The sequence below is a fragment of the Rhinoraja longicauda genome, unplaced genomic scaffold (genome assembly GCF_053455715.1).
Source record: "Rhinoraja longicauda isolate Sanriku21f unplaced genomic scaffold, sRhiLon1.1 Scf000324, whole genome shotgun sequence".
In the NCBI taxonomy this organism is placed as follows: Eukaryota; Metazoa; Chordata; class Chondrichthyes; order Rajiformes; family Arhynchobatidae; genus Rhinoraja; species Rhinoraja longicauda.
Window position 1 is genome coordinate 8528 of NW_027601542.1, and position 16146 is coordinate 24673.

A 16146-nucleotide genomic window follows, 5' to 3' on the forward strand; every position below is an offset into this window, starting at 1 on the left:
ATGGTGAGTGAGCCTGGTCTGCTGTGGCACCATGGTCTGCTGTGCCTCACCACCTCACCCACTCTGCCCCATGTGGCAAGTTGCAAACTGTGAAGCCAGAGGGAGGAAAGATGCTAATTGAGCAGTGAAAGCAGCAAATTGTGTAGCAAAGTGTGTTGTGAAAGTAGCAAATTGTGTAGTGAAAGTAGTAAATAGGAATTGTGAACCCAAAGGAAGGAAAATAGGGGGGGGGGGGAGGGAGATAGAGGTGGGAGTCCAGGTGCTCCACAAACGGGGGGAGGGGAGGGGAAAGGGGGGTTGTGGGGGTGAAGGTGGAGGGGTGTGGTGAGATCAGTTAGAGGTTAACTAAAATTGTTGAATTCAATGTTCATGCCATTGGTTTGTAAACTATCCAAGTGGAACATATGGTGTTGTTCCTCCAATTTGCGTGCAGCCTCACTCTGGCAGTGGAGGTGGCCCAGATGAGAATGGTCAGTATGATAATGGGATGGGGAGTTTAAATAGTTAGTAACTGGGAGATCCAGTAGGCTTTGACGTACCGAGCGCAAGTGTTCAGCGAAACGGTTGCCAAGTCTACGCTTGGTCTCGCTGATGTACATGAGGCCACATCAGGAACAGTGGATGCAATAGAGGAGGTGAATGTGAACCTCTGTCTCAGCTGTATGGACTGCTGAGGTGCCTGGATGGAGGTGAGGGAGGAGGCATAGGGACAGGTGTTACCTCTCTTGCGGTTGCAGGGAATTCATGGGGAGGGGGTGGTGAGGGTGGCAAGGGAGGAGTGAACCAAAGAGTTGCAGAGGGAGCCATCTCTGCAGAAACGATATAGGGGTGAAGATGGGAAGATGTGACTGGTGGAGGGATCATGTTGGAGGTGTCAGAGGAAGGTGTGTTGAATGTGGAGACTGGTAGGGTGAAAGGTGAGGACCAGGGGAACTTTATCCTTGTCCCGTCTGGGGGGAGGGGTGCAAGCGTAGAACAATGGCACGAATGAGAGAATGATAGAATTAGGGAAACCACGTTTACTAAGGGATGTGGACACCTCGGATGACCTAGAATGGAAAGTCTCATCTTGGGAGCAGATATGGTGGTAATATAGATGGATTGGTTAATACATTTGCAGATCACACCAAAATAGGGGGAGTTGCAGCCATGGACAGAGCAGGATTTGGGCATGGAAATGGCAGGTGGCATTTAATCTGGGCAAGTGTCATGTGTTGCACATTTGGAGGTTGAACATAAGGGGAAAGCATCCAGTTAATGAATGACAAGACCCTAAACAACATTGATGAAGAGAGGAATTGGGTTCCACATCTCCCTGAACGTGGGTGGTCGTTGGTCGGCACGTTTCTCGGTGGGGCCGAAGTGTTTGTTTCCATGCCGTATCTCCGAACAAAACTAATCAGTCCCGATCCTAAACATCGCATATCCATGTTTTCCAATTGCTGCCTGACCTGCTGAGTTACTCCAGCACGTTTTGCTCAAGGTTCCAGCATCTGCAGTTCCTCGTGTCTATCTTATGCGCATTGATAGATGTCACTTTGCCAATGAGAAGGCAAGAATACTTTAGTTGTCTCCAGTAATTATGTACCTGTTAATTTGTGGAGGGATTCCCATGACGTTTAGTGGTGTGGGTGATGGGTCAAAAGTACCAAGTGGTATTTAGGGACAGGTTGTTATCAAAGCCTTAGACAATAGACAATAGACAATAGGTGCAGGAGTAGGCCATTCAGCCCTTCGAGCCAGCACCGCCATTCAATGCGATCATGGCTGATCACTATCAATCAGTGAGGAGGTGACTGGAGGAGACTCACTGTGATGGATGTTTCTTTTTTGTTTTGTGTTGGTTTTGTGATTGTGTGCGTTATTGCTTTATTTTTATTGCTTCTTATTGTTGGACTGTGCATATGGTTGAAGGTTGCTTCTCCGACTTAAAGGCTATGACTACTGGTGTGCCTCAAGGTGTGGTGCTGGCCCATTGCTGTTTGTCCTCTATATCAATGATTTGGATGAGAACATACATGGCAAGATTAGCAAGTTTGCAGATGATACAGAAGTGGGTGGTAATGCAGATAGTGAAGATGTATGTCAAAAATTGCAGCAGGGTCTTGATTGGTTGGCCAGGTGGTCTGAGGAATGGTTGATGGAATTTAATACAGATAAATGTGAGGTGTTGCATTTTGGGAAGTCTAACATGAGCAGAATCTACACAATCTGGTAGGGCTCTGGAGAGTGTGGTCGAGCAGAGGGATCTAGCAGTGCAGGTACATAGTTCCTTGATGGTGACGTCACAGGTAGAGAGGGTGGTCATGGAGGCTATTGGTGCGTTGGCCTTCATCGGTCAGAGTACTGAGTATAGATGATGGAAGGTCTTGTTGCAGTTATATAAGACATTGTGGAAATTTTTAAGGCCGAGATAGACACATTCTTGATTAGAACGGGTGTCAAGGGTTATTGGGAGAAGGCAGGAAAATGGGATTACAAGGCAGAGATCAGCCATGATTGAATGGCAGAATAGACTCGATGAGCTGAATGGCCTAATTCTACTCCTATAACTTGTGAACTTGTGAACATTGGTGAGGCCACATTTAGAGTATTACTAGACCAAGTGGACCCGTTGGGCCCAAACCTCTCCTGCATTGGTGCAGCACCCTCTCTTCCACCCCTCACCCCTCCAGATGTCCAGAGTCTCTTGCCCAGAGTAGGGGAATCGAGAACCAGAGAACATAGGTTTTAGGTAAATAGGAAAAGATTTTTTAGGAATCTGAGGGGTAATTTTTTTGCATAAATGTGGTGGGTGTATGGAACGAGCTGCCAGTGGAGGTAGTTAAGACAGGGACAGTCATAATGTTTAACAAAAATTAGATACGTACACGGATAGGACATGTTTAGATGGATATGGGCCAAAAGCAGGCAGGTGGGAGTAGTGTAGATGGGACATGTTGGTCGGTGTGGGCACGTTGGGCTGAAGGGCCCGTTTCAACGCTATAAAACTCTATGACCCTATGTGACATTGAAACCACGGAGAATCCAGCTGAAAGGATGTGGGGCACAGCCATTGCGGTAGAAGGCACCAATGAGACTGAGGAAGAATGGTGCTACTTTCTTAGAATGGCCCAGACAGGGAGTGCAGATTCCCAGTGGCTTCATTTGTTGACTACATTAATTACCTGGAGGAGGGAAGGAAATGTACTGTAAGAGCTAATGATACAAAGTAGGTAAAACATAAAGCGCTGGGATAGTATTGGCAATTTTCCAATCAACTGGGACCACTCCTGACTCTAATGATTCCTGAAACATCACTACCTATGCCTCCATAACCTCTAAATCCACCTCTTCCAGAGCCCAAGGATGTAGTCCATTCGGCCCAGGTGACTTATCCACCTTCACGCCTTTCAGCTTCCTAAGCACCTTCTCCCTGGTTTCTTATACTACTGGGTTAGTATTCAAATACACCTTTAATTCGGTATTTACCTCCCTTCTCACACCGGTCCCGATTTTAACCAACCTTACTCTCTTACCCCTTCTTAAACTTTCCATCCCATTAATTTGGGAGACTTTCGTAACATTTCCTGCACTCTTTCCGTTTAACGCCAGGCTTACACTTCCAATTTGCTGACCCCACGCGTCACTGTTTAGTTTCAAGCTCTATCCACAGCCCTAGTCACACGGTTTGCCAGGAGGCTGGTCCCAGTCGGGTTCAAGTGGAGTCCGTCCCGTCCGTACAGTTCCCTCCTTCCCCAATACTGGTGCCAATGTCCCACAAATTCAAACCCACTTCTTTCACACCAGTCTTTGGGCCACGTTTTCAACTCAAGATTTCAATTGTCCAAAAGACCACTTGGTCTGCCTTTAGAATTTGAAGTGATTGGGGAACAAGAGAAAATCCAGAGAAAGAAATGGTCATTTGACCCATCAGTCCCACCACAAAGTGAAAATAGGAGCGAGTGAAGTGGTCTGTGTAAATAATCAGTTATTTATGAAATATTTGCCCGGATATTACATCTTAATTGGCCCCATTGATAATATAAATTGGACTCATATCATAAACAGATACTGGGACAATAAAGCGTTGAAATACAGTGCCACATTCTCCAGTCACACTTGGAGCTCACAAGACATTTCTATGGCTTCCTGTTCATCTTGTGCTAATCTGTCGGTCAGTGATTGGTCAGCAGGAGTTTTATGTAGATTGCTGCAGCCAATTGCATTTGATTCCAATGGTTCCAAAAGCCTCCAAGATGCCAGAACTACAGGTATATAAGATGCAGCAGCATTGGAAACCTCATCCACACAGAGAGCTGGGAGAGAGACAGGTGGGAACGGCAGGAGGACCACAGTCTAGGGTCCTTCCGCTGCTGGACATGGGGGGCAGGGTGTGGTGGAGAGAGACGCCCCTCCAAATAAGGGATATGTATGTAAATGTATGTAAATGTCTAAGTAAATGCCTGTATTGAATATGTAACCTCCGGAAATGTCGGATGGGTTTGTTTAAAAAATGATGTTTTGTAAAGGATATTTATTACTTGAATAAAGTATTTTTTGATATAAAAAAAAGCAGGATATGCCCACCTTCACTCTGAAACTTGACACTAATGATGAATCGTTTTCTTGGGTTTCAGTTTCGAGGAAGAAAACTTGATGCTGGTGTGGATTTTGGTGCTGACCGCACTGCTTGCCAGTGATGTGACAGGTAAGGTCCATTGATTCCAGGAGCTTTAGAAATAGATTGGTGTGAGGAATGAATGCACTGTGTTGGGACTGTGGATCATGGGAATTTGTAGACATTGGGACTGGTCGGGATGTGGTAGGAAATGGCTCTTGTCTGGGATACTCATCTCACAGCTGCTGAGTTGGAAGGTGAATTGGAGACTCTCCTCCACATCAGGAGACAAAGATTTCTCCACGGTGACGCTTCACAGGAAAACAGTGTTGCAGGAAGAGGGATATGTGACTCTCTGTCAGGAACCCAGGGGATGCAGAGGAGAAGGTTCTGCAGGCACTGGTCCAATGCAACGGGTGCCGTGTACTTGCCCGCTGTGAGGGTGAGGATGGAGGCTTGAGGGAGGATGGCCAGAGTGCTGGCAATGGTGCAGAGGGAGTGAGTCCTGGGGGTGGGGAGTGAAAGAGGATGGAGTTACGAGTGATTTGATAATCAACTGTTTACTGTTGTTTGTCTGCAACTCCATGTTAATCTGCAGATTAACTTTCAGTCTTGCACGTGCAAGGACATCCATGTCCCTTTGATCCTAAATGTTGCCGACCACTTTCCATTTAAAAAATATTCTCCTTTTCTCATTTTTATTACAAAGTTGATGATTTCATATTTTTGCCTCTTTATTCCATCTGCACATTCATTCAGTCTCATTCCCCGTGAGGTCTCTTTGCATCTTCCTCACAACTCCCTCTGCCACCAGCTTTGTGTCAGCAGCTGTCTTGATGCACGTCTCCCAGTACCTTCATCCAAATCACTGATGCTGTTTGTAAACTGATGGGTTTGTCCCTGTGACACACTCCAGGGTATCGGTATCTTCATGGTCACCACTCCCCACACCTTGGGTTGCAGGTCATTAGTCCCTGGGGATTTATTACCATTCAGCACCTTTATTTCTCCAATAGTTGTGTTCAGCTGATGATCATTTCTTTCACCTTCTCCTTCCATCTGCGTCTATTGGCCTCTCTGTTTACTTGACTTTTCCTTTCTTTCCAGGAAGACAGACAAACAAAGTTGTTTAATTTCACTGTCGTTTGCTTATTCCTTAACATAATTTCTCTCTCTCACTCTGCAAGGGGTGTGCAGACATATTTTCCCATTTTCCTCTGTGCAGAAATATTCAGTCAGTTTTTAATTTTCACACAGTATTACTCTCCAACTCTACTTTTCCTCACTAAAACCTTGGTTCAACCTCGGAAAAATATTCATCTTAATACAGTTCACTCTCCCTAGCAATGTATTTGGAAGATTCATCCATTTCTTCAAGTCCTCATCTATTTTTTAAATTAGTGGTTTATAATTTAATTTATACAGATTATTTAACTTATTATCTACTTTAACCCCTAGGTACTTCATGCCTTCTTTTTGCCATTTAAACTGACTTTCTCTTTTACATTGATCATAATTACCTTAAAAAAGAGGCATTATTTCAAGTTTTATCTTTATTAATTTTGTATCCTGATACTTTCCCATATTCTTCCAGTCTGAAATATAATTTTCTTAAGGATTCCAATGGTCTAGTAAGACAAATTAAAACATCATCTGCAAATAAAGTAATTTTGTGATTTTCCTGATTAACTTTAAATCCTTCAATGTCTAAATCTGATCTTATTAGCTCTGCCAGAGGTTCAATGGCCAATACAAATAAAGCTGGTGACAAGGGACATCCCTGTCTACTAGATCTTTCCAAATTAAATGATTGAGAAGATTGGCCATCTGTCACCACTTTGGCTTTAGGTTGTTGAGAAAGAGCTTTTACCCAGTTAATGAAACCATTTCCCAATCCGTACTTCTCTAATACTTTAAATAAAAAATCCCATTCTCACCTGTCAAACGCCTTTTCAACATCTAAAGCAACTGCTACGCTCAATTCCTTTCTTTTCTGTGCTAAATGTAAAATATTTATAAATCTTGGTACATTATCAGATATTTTCCTTTTTTTGACAAATCCAGTTTGGTCCTCTTTAACCAGCTTCGGTAAATATTCTGCCAATCTCCTTGCCAAAAGCTTAGCAACTATTTTATAATCTGCATTCAACAATGATATTGGTCTATAAGAAGATGCATTTAAAGGGTCTTTCCCTTTTTTTTGAATTACGGTTATAATTGCCATTGAGAAGGATTCTGGTAATGTAGAAGTTTTTTCCGCTTGATGTATCACTTCCATAAATACTGGTAACAACAAATCTTTAATTTTTTTATAGAACTCAGGCGGGAAACCATCTTCCCCTGGAGATTTATTACTTGGTAAAGAATATAATACTTCCTCCACTTCTCTCAAAGTAAAGGAGGCATTTAGTCCCATCTGCTCCTCGTTAGAGATTGTTGGTAATTGTATCTTGGATAAAAAATTATTTATCTTAATTTCATCCTTTTCAGATTCAGAATGGTACAGATTAGTGTAGAATTGCTTAAATACCTCATTGATTTCTCTAGGTTTATAAGTAATAATGTTTTGATCTGTTCTAATTGAATTTATTGTTCTTAATATTTGTTCTTCTTTCAGTTGCCATGCTAATACCTTGTGCGCTCTTTCTCCTAATTCATAATATCTTTGGTTAGTTCGTAATATTAGTTTTTCTGTTCTGTAAGTATGTAAAGTATTGTATTGAAATTTTTTATTTGCAAGTTGTATTTTTTTCGTATCTGAAGAAGCTTTCTGTAAGTCTTTTTCTAATACGGTGATTTCTTTTTCTAATCTTTCAGATTCCTTCCTATAATCTTTCTTTATCTTAGATGAGTAGCTTATAATTTGGCCTCTCAAATAAGCCTTCATTGCATCCCATACAATAAATTTATCATCAACTGAATTTAAATTTGTTTCCAAAAATAATCCAATTTGTCCTCGAATAAAATCACAAAAGTCTTGCCTTTTCAATAGTAAAGAGTTGAGTCTCCATCTATACACTGACTGTTCTTTATCTGGCATCGTAATTTTCATTAGTAATGGTGAGTGATCCGATAGCAATCTAGCCTTGTAATCTATTTGTATTATTCTACCCCTTAATTGAGCTGAAATCAAAAATAGATCTATTCTTGAATATGTATCATGTCTATTGGAATAAAAGGAGTAGTCTCTTTCCCTGGGATGGCTTTTCCTCCAAACATCTATTAAATTTAAAATTTCCATTAAATTCAAGGTTGTCTTCGCTGCTCTTGTCCTTGTCGTTGTCCTTGTTGATCTATCCATTACTGGATCTAAACAAAAATTGAAATCTCCCCCTATCAATATATTATCATGTGCTTCCGCCAGATTTAAAAAGGTACCCTGCACAAACTTCTCATCATCTAAATTTTTGTGCATATATATTCATTAAGGTCCACAATTCTGAGAAAATTTGACAATGTACCATTACAAATCTACCTACTGGGTCACTTACAATATTTTGTATCTTAATTGGTAGCGTTTTCTTAAATAGGATAGCAACCCCTCTTGCTTTTGAGTTAAAAGAAGATGCGACCATACTTCCTACCCAATCTCTCTTTAACTTTTGATGTTCTTTTTCCGTTAGATGTGTTTCTTGCAAGAAAGCTATATCTACTTCCAATTTTTTCATCTGTGTTAAAATTCTCTTCCTTTTTATCGGTCCATTTAACCCATTCACATTATAGCTTAAAAAATTTAATTTGTTATCCATTCATTCCTTTTTTTTTTTTTTTCCTTCTTCCTTACCTTGATACCTCTTCCAGTATTTACATTGTGCCGTATTTCAGTATGCTCCCCTCCATAGTCCAGGTATAAAAACAGAAAAGGAAAAAGAGAGATAGAGAAATAAACCCTCCCTCTAATGTTGTTAATAAATAGATTAGCAACATTACCCCCCTCTATTATACGAGGTGTGGTCCGCACCACACTTGTGCCCATGATTATGGTGGAGCATCCACATTCTCCAACCCCCCCCCCCCCGATGTATCAAGTACTTCTAAAAATTAACAATCCTTAATACAATTAATCCCCTCTATAGTATACAGATCTTATTAATAATCATTCATTCATGAGTCTTCTTAAGCATTTCTCGATGGCAATTCTTCCGCATACTCTTCTGCTTTGACAAAGTCTTTAAAAAAATTATTTTCTTCAGTGTTGATCATAATCTTCAAAGTAGCCGGATACAGTAAAATAAACCTATGGCCCTTCTTCCATAGAATATATTTTGCCTTATTTAATTCTTTTTTTCTGCTCAACAAGACATTACTGATGTCTGGGTAAAAGATTATTTTAGTACCTTCATGTTCTATTGGTTTTCCCTCTCTTATATTATTCCCGACTGTTTTGAAAACCAATTCTCGATCTTGGTATCTTAAAAATGTAATCAACACAGATCTTGGCTTTTGATTAGCCGAGGGTTTCGGTCTTAGAGCCCTATGTGCTCTTTCTATTTCCATCCGACCTTGTTTGTCTATTCCCAGAGTAGTCACTATCCAATCTTGAAAAAAGTTAATTGGGTCTTCCCCCTCCACTCCCTCTGGCAAACCAACAATTTTAACATTATTTCTCCTGCTATAGTTTTCCAAGGCATCCAACTTCTCCGCCGTCTTTTTGCTTTCAATTGCTGCAGCAGTAATACTGTCTTCATTTTTTTCCACTCTAGATTTTAACATTTCATTTTCCATTTGTATATTATCCACTTTATTTGTCACTGTTTGAAAATTCTCCTCCATTTTTTCAAAGTCTTATGCAATTTCTTGTTATCTCTCCTCATTAATTTGTTATCTCCTTCAATTTTCTTAAGCCTGTTAATAATTTCTTGAAACATCGTTTTCATATTAGTCTCTGTATCTTCTTGATTTTCTTCTTCCTCATTTCCACTTCCACTGCTAGTGGGGCCTCCCGTTACCTCATCATCACTCGTGTCCGAAAGTCCAGACTCGACTTCAGCAGCCTCTCGGCAAACAGTGGGCCTTTTTGGTAACTCACGGTGACCCCCTCGTATTTTGCCCCAAGTCAAAGAGCGCTTGCTGGGAGTAGCCGACTCCAGCTTCGTACCGGAGCCCTCCCCAGACTCACCGCCTGCCGAGGGGTCACCAAATCCAGTCCCCTGCTCCAACAGAGCTGTGGGCCTACCTTCGATTTTTTTTCTTGATTCCTTTGTTGGATTTCCTTGCTTCTGTGGCCGTTGTACTCCTCTTTTTTCTTTCTTGGAAGGCATCCGTACGTTCTGTATACTTTCTGTATACTTTCTGATTTAATTTAAAGTACTTGATTTCCTTTAGTTCATCTTTTTTTAGCAGTTTAGGGCTTTGTTTTCGGGAGTGCTGAAAAGTTATGCCTACTCAGCCAAGCATTGGACACGCCCCCCCCTATATAATCATGGTTATGCTGTGTTTCCATTTTATGAACTAAGTTCATTTCACTCCTCTGACTTTATCCCATCATTTACTGTCCTGGCCACCCCTCTTTTTTTCATTTTGCCGATCCCCATGCCAGTTTAAAGGTCGCATTTAATTCCAAATTCATTACTTTGCAACCACATGAAAACCATTGACGTGTTTGTGATGCAAATGTGTCCGAGGAAGGTGGACTGAGGGAGGGGATCAGGGGGAGGGGAGATGAGGAAAGAAGTGTGCACATGGTGTTATGTCAGTGCACACACTGAGTGTATCAGTAGGTGGTCAAAGTGATTTTAATTCCATGTGGTGCGTATGTGTGTGTGCATGTGGCATGCGACCAGTGGGAGGGTCATGAAGGTAAAAATCTAATTTTACTCAAGTGACAGAATTCTCGCGTTGTTGTGGAACAGAGAAACGTTAATGCACAACAACACAGCTCTGTGAGAGTCGTGCTACAGGTGGTGAAGGTGTTTGGCACGCTTGCCCTCATCGAAGATTAAAGGAGTTGTCATCCATGTTACAGCTGTACGGGATGTTGGTGAGACCCCACTAGGAAATTGTGTTACCAGATCTGGTGGGCTTGAGTTATAAAGTGGGGGTGGTTAAAAATTAATAAGGTGCAGCAATCGAACATAGATATCACAGTGTAGGGGAGAAAAAACTGGAGGGCATGTTATTCCCCATGAGGGTGGCAGAGGAAGTAGTACAGGCAGGTACATTTACAATGTTTTAGAGACATTTTGACAGATTTATGTATAGGAAAGGATGAGAGGATAGGGGCCAAATGCAGACAAATGGGACTCGCTGACAAAGCCCCATTGGTCGGTGAGTTTGTTGAAATCTGAATTCTCTTTAACTGACAGAAACAACCGATACTTTGGGACTGCAGGAGACTCAGCAAGACCTTGAAATGCGCCACATAGTGAAAGGGCAGTGTGATGAAAACTGGTTTTATTTTCCTGCCTTAAGATCCTGTTACCGTTTTTTTCTGTGACAAAAGGACCTGGTCAGAAGCTGAGGTAAGTCCCTGAAACCAGTGGTTGTTCTGGGAGGCCTGGGGAACATTGCCCTCTGCTGGTTCATTCCCATGAACTCACAGCACAGCCTGTCGTTGAATTGCCTGCGATGAGTCCCTGTGTTCCAGGGTGCGCTTCGCTGCAGCCGTGGGCTCCGGTTTCCATCGCTCGGACCAGTGGGTGAAATATTGGGATTTGGGGGAAGCTCCACATCCAGGGAATAAAGTTCCCCAATTTTCAACGTCACTTCGAATGATTTATTTGGAGGTTTGTGGGAGGATGGAACACACTGATTCATTACAACAGATAAACTATATTGTTTGTTTACAGGCGTTCTACAATCACCAACCACATTACGGGCATCTGGCTACTGTGACCTCGAGCGAACACAACACATTCATCGCCAACGTGATTGGTGCAGTGAGCAATGATAATCCTGAAGCTTGGATTGGCCTAAACGACAGATGCCAGGTAAAGTTAACGATGACACGTCAGCATTATAAAGGGGTCAATACTGTATCAATGTATCAATATAAAATATGCACTGACAAAACAGGAGAAAATGGCAGCAGGAGTAGGCCACTCGGCCCCTCAAGCCTGCCCCGCCCTTCAATACGATCATGCCTGACCAGTGCCGGCCTCAACATTTCCCTTCATTCTGCCCGATCCTCTCCGCAGTCGGGTTCCAGTTAATCCGTCTCCTGAAACTGAATTAGTTTTGGTCCCAAAATGTGGAAAGGACACGGGGCGAGGCTGGTGTGCAGAGCGATGTCACAGAGCAGCTGAGAAGGAATCTGACAATGAGAATTTACAGATTTGGGGAAATTAAATTGAAATAACTCACATGAGTTCTCTAAAGCCCAATTCACTGGATGTTTTCAAAAGAGAGTTAGCTCTTGGGGCTAAAGGGATCAAGGGATATGGGGAAAAAGCAGGAATGGGGTATTGATTTTAGATGATCAGCCATATGTTCCTAAAGCTGAAGAAAAGACAGTATAAGGGAAATCCATACAATTATATTATCAGGAACCTTTGTAATAAAAGCTTAATGGCTCAGGTACAGCTCCTCCCTGCACTGTTACTCAGCATTCCAATGGGAATGACCGTTGTTTTATACACAGGAAGGGACTTTCACATGGATCGATGGATCTTCACAGAGTTACCGGCACTGGCTTTCAGGTGAACCTAATCATTCAGGCGACGAAGATTGTGTGGAAAGAAACTTTCGTGGTAAGTGTAACAATAACAGAAATGTTGTTGTGTTGGAAGTTGATTCCAGACACAGTATTGAACAGGAAGTGACCTCAACAGACCTGCTGTTACACAGAGGGAGGGAACCAACCCCATGGGTCCTGTGCTCTGCAGAACTGGACTGACTGCCCAGCAGTGAGAGGAGGATGTATGGGATGTAATGCAGGAGTCAGGGGAACAGACACCGAGTGTAACTGTGCAGGAGGAATGTACAAGGGGGCAACACTGGAGTTAGAGGAAGGTACAGTGTGACACGGCACATAAAGAAAGAACTGAACACAGACAGGAAGTGAAAGGAATGTCCTGAGATTCATTTTTAAATGAATTAAACACAGAAACAATATGCTCAACCTCTGTGTATCCTGGTTAGAATGGACATGCTGTCGTGTGAACCGTTCCATGTCACTGTTTGACAACAAACTGAGAGGCAGTGGAGCAGTGAACTGTCACAAAACAGAGCGGCAGTGAGGATCCAACAGGCTGAGGCTTGTTCTCCACAAGAGAGAAGATTGAGGGGGGACCAGCCAGGGGCCGATCTCACTGTGAAGGATTTGTAGGGGGATGTCGAGAGGATGTTTCCTCGAGTGTGAAACCAGATTTCCTGGTCATAAATGTAAAATAGCCACCGTTAAATCAATAGACAATAGGTGCAGGAGATGGCCATTCGGCCCTTCGAGCCAGCACCGCCATTCAATGTGATCATGGCTGATCATTCTCAATCAGTACCCCGTTCCTGCCTTCTCCCCATACACCCTGACTCCGCTATCCTTAAGAGCTCTATCTAGCTCTCTCTTGAAAGCATTCAGAGAAATTGCCTCCACTGCCTTCTGAGGCAGAGAATTCCACAGATTCACAACTCTCTGGCTGAAAAAGGTTTTCCTCATCTCCGTTCTAAATGGCCTACCCCTTATTCTTAAACTGTTTTAAAATCAAAGAGAGAAGAGAGAAAATCATCTTGACGTGGGCGTTGCGGGCAGGTGGAGCTCAGGAGCACGTAATCGAGGCAGAGAGCACAGATGTACTTAAGGGAGAGGTAGATGGAGAAAGGAACAGACGGATGTGTTGATGGGGTCAGATGAAGGGAGGGGGGAGGCTGGTGAGGAGCAGCAACAGTTGCACGGATCCATGGGCCGAGTGGTCTGTTTCTGATCCAGCTCCACAGATTCCAGATCTGATTCAAATAATGAAACATTTTGACCAAACGGAAAACAGAAAATGATGGAAACACACAGCAGGTCAGGCAGCATCTGCGGAGAGAGGAACCGTGTTAAGATTCCCCTCAATTACCTTTCTATTTCCTCTCCACAAATGCTGCCTGACCTATTGGGTATTTCCAGACTTTATTTCACATTTCCAGGACCTGCAGGATTTTGCTTGTGGACTAACAGGAAAATGCTTTTCTCTTTTCATGTTTCTAGGAAAGGGAGTCTGGAATGATTTGTCCTGTGAGACAAAACTTGATTTTGTTTGTTCCTAAAAAGTGGATTGTGCTTAGAAGACTCCAGAATGGTCCACTCATCCTTTCCAGCAGTGGATCCAGTGCTTTGATTTCTTTATAGCCACTCTCACTGTCTGTGGTGACTGTACTCACTTAGCTTCTCAGCCAATAATAAAGAGAACTGCATCATGAGCTGTGTGTTTGGTGCTGTGTGAGTCCAGTTTCTCGCAGCCTTCCTGTCCCACTGTTGCTTCCTCCCCACCTCTGCACTCAGTGCTGCGCTGAGGAGAAGGCGAGACACACACTTTGCAAAATGAACTCTTGTCCTTCGGCCGCACCTGATGTGTTGGGTCCCGGACACCGCACCTGGGAGAGAAATAAAGGCTGTGGAGAGGATACATGGGGAGTTAGTGGAATAGTTGCAGGGAGAGAGCTTTCACAGTCCTGTGGGTGGGCTGCAGAAGATGAACTGGGCCCAGAAATTCCTCAGCACATCTGTATGAAAACCTCTGTTTATAAATCAGCTCAACCGGGTGTCGGGCAATTTGCCCAGATAATAATCTGCCTTCTCGTACTTGTCATCAAAGTGGATAACCTCACATTTATACACATTATACTGCATCTGCCATGCATCTGCCCACTCTCCTAACCTATCCAAGTCAACCTACAGTCTCATAGCATCCTCCTCACACTGCCACCAGCTTTGTGTCATCCGCAATCTTGGAGATTTTACATTTAATTCCTTTGTATAAATCATCAATATATTTATTGTAAATAGCTGCGGTCCCAGAACTGAGCCTTGCACCCTACTAGTATTGCTTTCCATTCTGAAAAGGACCATTAATTCCTACTTTTTTCTTCCTGTCTGTCAACCAGTTCTCTATCCATGTCAATGCCCTATCCCCAATACCATGTGCTCTAATTTTGCACACTAATCTCTAGTGTGGGACCTTGTCAAAGGGTTTTTGAAAGTCCAGATACACCACATCCACTGGCTCTCTGTTGTCCATTCTAGTTGTTGCATTCTCAAAAAATTCCAGAAGATGAGTCAAGCATGATTTCTCCGTCATAAATCCATGCTGACTTTGACCGATCCTTTCACTGCTTCCAAATGCGCTGATATTACATTTTTAATACTCGAATCAAGCATCTTCCGCACTACCAATGTCAGGTTAACTGGTTTATAATTCAATTTTCTCTTTCCCTCCTTTCTTTAAAAGTGGAGTTACATTGGCTAACCTCCAGTACACAGGAACCGATCCAGAGTCTATAGGACATTGCAAAATGATCACCAATGCATCCACGATTTCTAGGGCCACCTACTTGAGTACTATGGGGTGCAGAACATCAGGCCCTAGGGATTTATCTGCCTTCAGTCCCACCAGTTTACCTAGCACCATTTCCTGACTAATGTGGATTTTCTTCAGTTCCTCCCCCCCACTAGGTCCCCTAGTATTTCTGGGAGATTGTTTGTGTCTTCCTTAGTGAGGCCAGAGTCAAAGTACTCGTTTGGTACTTGTGTAAAAAGCAATGTGCTGCATCAGTCAATCCAACCAACAACAACCTGTCCAAGGCTGACCACCTCCCACAATTACTTCCCTCTTACCAACGGCAGCTTCTCAATCTGGCCTCACCAATGGCTGCATCAGCCACAAATCAGGGAGTGAGAGAAAGCCAACGACAAGAGGAGTGGTGAGGGGGTGGAAGCTGCAATGGAAGCATTCACGGGAGAGGGAGCATTCACGGGAGAGGAAGCATTCGCGGGAGTGGAGCTCTGGTCGGGCTGCTGTGAATGTGGACAGAGACTGGAGAAGAGGTCAGGAGGTGAGAAAGATCAACACACGTTCCCTCATGTCTTGTTCAGAACGCTGCTAACATGCGTCTCCTTCAGGTGCTCTCTCACCCGACCAGTACACAGAGCACAGGTGAAGTGTGAGAGACTCACCTCCTCTGTCTGGGAGCTGGAACATTTCAGTGCAGCCCCCAGTGCATCAACTGTGGTTCTACATAGTGCTGGGGGAGTGTCAGGGCAGGGCGATTACTCTTGGATTGTTCTCAAGGGCTGGCACGGGCACAGAGGGGTGAATGACCTCCTCCTGCACTCCCCGCTTCTATGGTTGAACAGCATGTCCAGGAAAGGCCCAGTGTGGGGAGATACACACTCACCCTACTTGATGCTCAACACGTGAGAGCCACAACTCCTGGTGTATCCCTCACTGCACCAGAGGACATGTTCCAGCTGAACCACTCCCGGCATTTTGTGGATAATGAGTGTATCAGTGTCCTCCAGGACTGAGACTGACCTGTCCAGGAGAAAACTTCTAGGCAGGTGAACAGTGAAGAACCATTAATCCCACAGAATGGGGCTGATATCTTTGGCAGATCCATAGTGGATGCTG

General features: G+C 43.4%; 1 pseudogene; it reads left to right on the top strand.

Annotated features, from left to right (window-relative positions):
* The first annotated feature begins 31 nt into the window (after window positions 1–31).
* On the top strand, window positions 32–13804 carry LOC144590790 (galactose-specific lectin nattectin-like; annotated as a pseudogene).
* The last annotated feature ends 2342 nt before the right edge of the window (window positions 13805–16146 follow it).